Source organism: Hypanus sabinus, chromosome 31 (genome assembly GCF_030144855.1).
Source record: "Hypanus sabinus isolate sHypSab1 chromosome 31, sHypSab1.hap1, whole genome shotgun sequence".
Taxonomy (NCBI): Eukaryota; Metazoa; Chordata; class Chondrichthyes; order Myliobatiformes; family Dasyatidae; genus Hypanus; species Hypanus sabinus.
The window spans coordinates 19,142,581-19,146,249 of record NC_082736.1 but is presented as its reverse complement, the minus strand read 5'-3'; the positions used below and the strand labels follow the sequence as shown (position 1 = coordinate 19,146,249).

Here is a 3,669-nt window from a genome sequence, read left to right as displayed (position 1 = left end):
AAGAGGAACAAATGTTTCAATTCTGCGTTGCAGAACATGACCAACAATCGCTGCTGGCCTGGACCCGGTTTTTTTACCGTCTACATGACCGGTTAGCATCAGAGAGTCACCGACAATATCAAACAGAAAATGTTGGAAAAAATCAGTTATCAGGACTTGAAGCTGTACGAGGAAATCCGAATGGTTTCCGGATGCATCGCCAAACAATTCGGCCACGACTACACACTCCCTTTTGATTTCCCTTCCGGTGTTTATCCAAACGGAAGAAGTGCTGCACCTGTCCATTCACCTCCTGCTCACAACATTCTGAGTCCCAAACAGTCCTTCCAGGTGAGGAAATACTTCAGCTGTGAGTTTGCCTGGGGCATCTAGTGTATCGGGTGTTCCCAAAGTGACCTCATCTCAATACGCAAGTTCGATTGGGGAACCATTTAGTCGAGCAACTTTACTCCGTCCACAACGAGCAGGATTTTCAAATGGTCAAACATTTTAACTCCACTGCCCATTCCAATTCTAACATGATGGTCTATGGATTCCTCTACTGTCACGATGAAGCCACTCTCGGGATGGAGAAGCGGCACTTCATATTCCGTTTGGGTAGCCCTCAGACTGATGGAATGAACATCGATTTCTCTAACCTGGTAATTTCTTCATTCTCTTCTCTTTGTTTTTAATTTTCCATTCGGGATTCCCTCTGGCGTCTTCACTTTTCCTCGCAAGTCTACCGCCTCCCTCTAGTCAACCAATCTATTTTCTGCTTTTTAACCCATGTTTTTCTTTTCCACCAGACACCACCCAGTCTCTCGTTTATTTCCCTTTCCCAAAAATATCTAACTTTTGTTCTTACCTGGCTTCAACTATCATCTCCCAGTTTTCAAAACTCCCCTTTTCCCAACATATCTACCTTCCGTCCTCATCTGGCCTCACCTGCCACTTTGTAGCTTGAACTCCTTCTCTTCCCCCGCGTTCTTATTCTGGCTTCTTCCCACTTCCTTTCCAGTACTGAGGAAAGAACACGGCTGACACTTCGATTTTTTTTATTCCTCTCCATAGATACTGACTGACTTGCTGAGTTCCCCCAGTGTTTTGTAAGCGTTACTCTGATTCTTGTGCCAAAAAATACCCATCTTCGACCGTCGCCCACCAGGTCTTTGTCTCAGTTTATTTTTCCCCTTCTTTCATTACCATAGTCCACCGTGCTGGACGTTTCCCGCAATTCTGTTGTTCATATAACGTAGAATTAAAGGTCCCGATTGTAACAGTCAAAGTCTCGCACTTGGTCTCAGCAGATCCGCGGCTTTTCCTTTGCCCGATCACGTTCGCCCACCTTGTCTGAAACGGAAAAATACCTTATTTTCTCTCTTTCCCAGTGGTGACGAATGGGTCTCCTCCTGAAGCATTAGATTTGTTTCCCTTTCTACAAATATGACTGACGTGCGTAAACTTCGCAGTGGAACAACAAGTCGTTGCTTTATTTAACTTAAACGTTGACGTGAAAAAGAAATGAAACATCCCGGCTCCTGGGTTCACAAAACGACCCGGAGAGTCGCAGCGAGATCCGTGAGGCAGCCACCGAAGGGTCTGGGTCCTGTGTCGAAGCGCACAACACTTCCAAGTTTAAACTAAATTCATTACCAAATCGCAAATATGCTACCGTTAGATGAGTTTCCTTGCGGGGATTTACAGTAAGTGCAAAGAAATAGAATATAATCAATGAAAGCGTGCACATAAGGCGGACAATCAATGTAGAAAACTTAACAGACTGTGAAAATATAAAAACGTAAATTAAAAATAATAATATAAAGTTAACCAATGGGGGGCATCCCTCCATAGAAAACATCCCCATGACCTGAGCAGACAAGGTGTGAAGAGGGAAACGCGGAACGCTTGGCTCAGAGTTGGAGACCTCTTCCCAGATACAGAGGGGTTCCTTGTGGCAATAAAGGGCCAGATGGTTAAACGAGAAATATTAGAAATATATAATAAACGTCCTACAAGTTACTGACGATAAATGCCGAAAATTTATCACCAGGAACAATGCAACACATTACAGGATTGAGCAGCAGTTTAACTCAATCTGATTACTTACACGGGACAAACAATTGACAAACATCAGTCACCAAAATCCTGCTTTAAAATATAAACTCATAAAAGACACCACACTTTACTATAAATTCAAACCTCTTCTAGATTAGGGTCAGAGTCCTGCAAATTAAATTTGTCTGATCCATTGTTACAGATAGGACAATCCATAATAACGGTCTGGATATATAATATTACTGGATGAAAACGCAGTTACAACGTACAGAATCAATATAGTCATTGCAAACACACATAACGTACAACAATTAACAAGTGAAAAGCACCAGAAATATGCTGAATTTAAAGAAGAAATTTAAAGACTATCGAGCATGAACATGGTGTAGATTGTCCCAATAGTAATATCAACAACAACTATCATCTCACAGTCACTACGCAATAGTATCAAACAGTAAGGACAGCAAACCAATATTTCTGTAAATCTTCCTGAAAGCCACTGTGCTATACGTCACTAGAATGGTCGGCAGTCCGCAGCTATTGAGGAATGAGTGTGCGTCATATGCCCGGACTTCAGGTTTTACCAGCTTGAGCTGAGAAAGTCATAATAATAATAACAAAGCAAAAAATAACAAACAGCATGAAATGTCGAGTTTGAAAGTGAGTTGTGGAAACAGTCAGTGTTGGTGTGAATGAAGTTGAGTGAATTTATCCCTCTGGTTCAAGTGGAGATAACAGAAATTTAATCATGAAATACATTGGTGCCATGTCTGAGTTTCTGTTGGTTTGATCGTCCAAGTACAATATATTCAGTTTATGGCAACATGAATGTAAGCAAGACAGGTCGTGGTAGTGTTCTCTTTTCTATATGTGGATATATGTCTTTTTTAATGAATGTATTAGGGACGGCACCAAGCGCACAAAACGGACAGCAAAGGCCACTGGATCAACAGCGCCCCTGGATAGTTTGGAACCATCCAGGTTCCAACAGCCGAATAACAGCTCCAACAGTTCGGATAACAGCCGAACAGAGGCCGTCTGAATAAATACGGAACACAGGGGATCTTCCTATTCTTGCAGGCGGCGAACAGAGATCGGTGTTTCGACTGGCTTTTTACAATCTATGTCCGTGGAAAGGATCAGGGAATCAAAACCAATATATACACGTAGTCGGCAGGATTCGAACCTGCGTGGGGAAACCCCAATGGATTTCTAGTCCATCGCCTTAACCACTCGGCCACGACTACAAGTGCTCCAGTGTTCTTCAACCTATAATTTATATTATGGTCGAGTCAGATAGAGTTATTTACCAAATGTAACAATGGGATGTGTCATAAAAGACTATTAAATATCACGTCAGTTTAGCCAACGATGTTTTGCAGAATCCATCCCGTTTGGAATAAAGTTTGGACCGGGGTTTAAATGTTAATTTATATCCTTTGATGTGTATTACTTCACATTCTGTCATTGCTTTGCTCTTTGTTCTAGTGGTTACCCATGCTATTTTCCCCAGTGTGTGTTTTAGGGCAACTTTAATGACTTCAGTGTTTGCGAGCACCATGCCTTTACACATTTATTTTTGCTGATCCTGGTTGATTTCATACAGTTATATTCCGTTTCAATATAGAAACA

General features: G+C 41.8%; 1 non-coding gene across 1 annotated transcript; it reads right to left on the bottom strand.

The window, feature by feature from the left end:
* Positions 1–3,202: 3,202 nt before the first annotated feature.
* Positions 3,203–3,284, bottom strand: trnas-aga (transfer RNA serine (anticodon AGA)). Its single transcript has one exon. It is a non-coding gene; the product is annotated as a tRNA-Ser (tRNA).
* Positions 3,285–3,669: the final 385 nt, after the last annotated feature.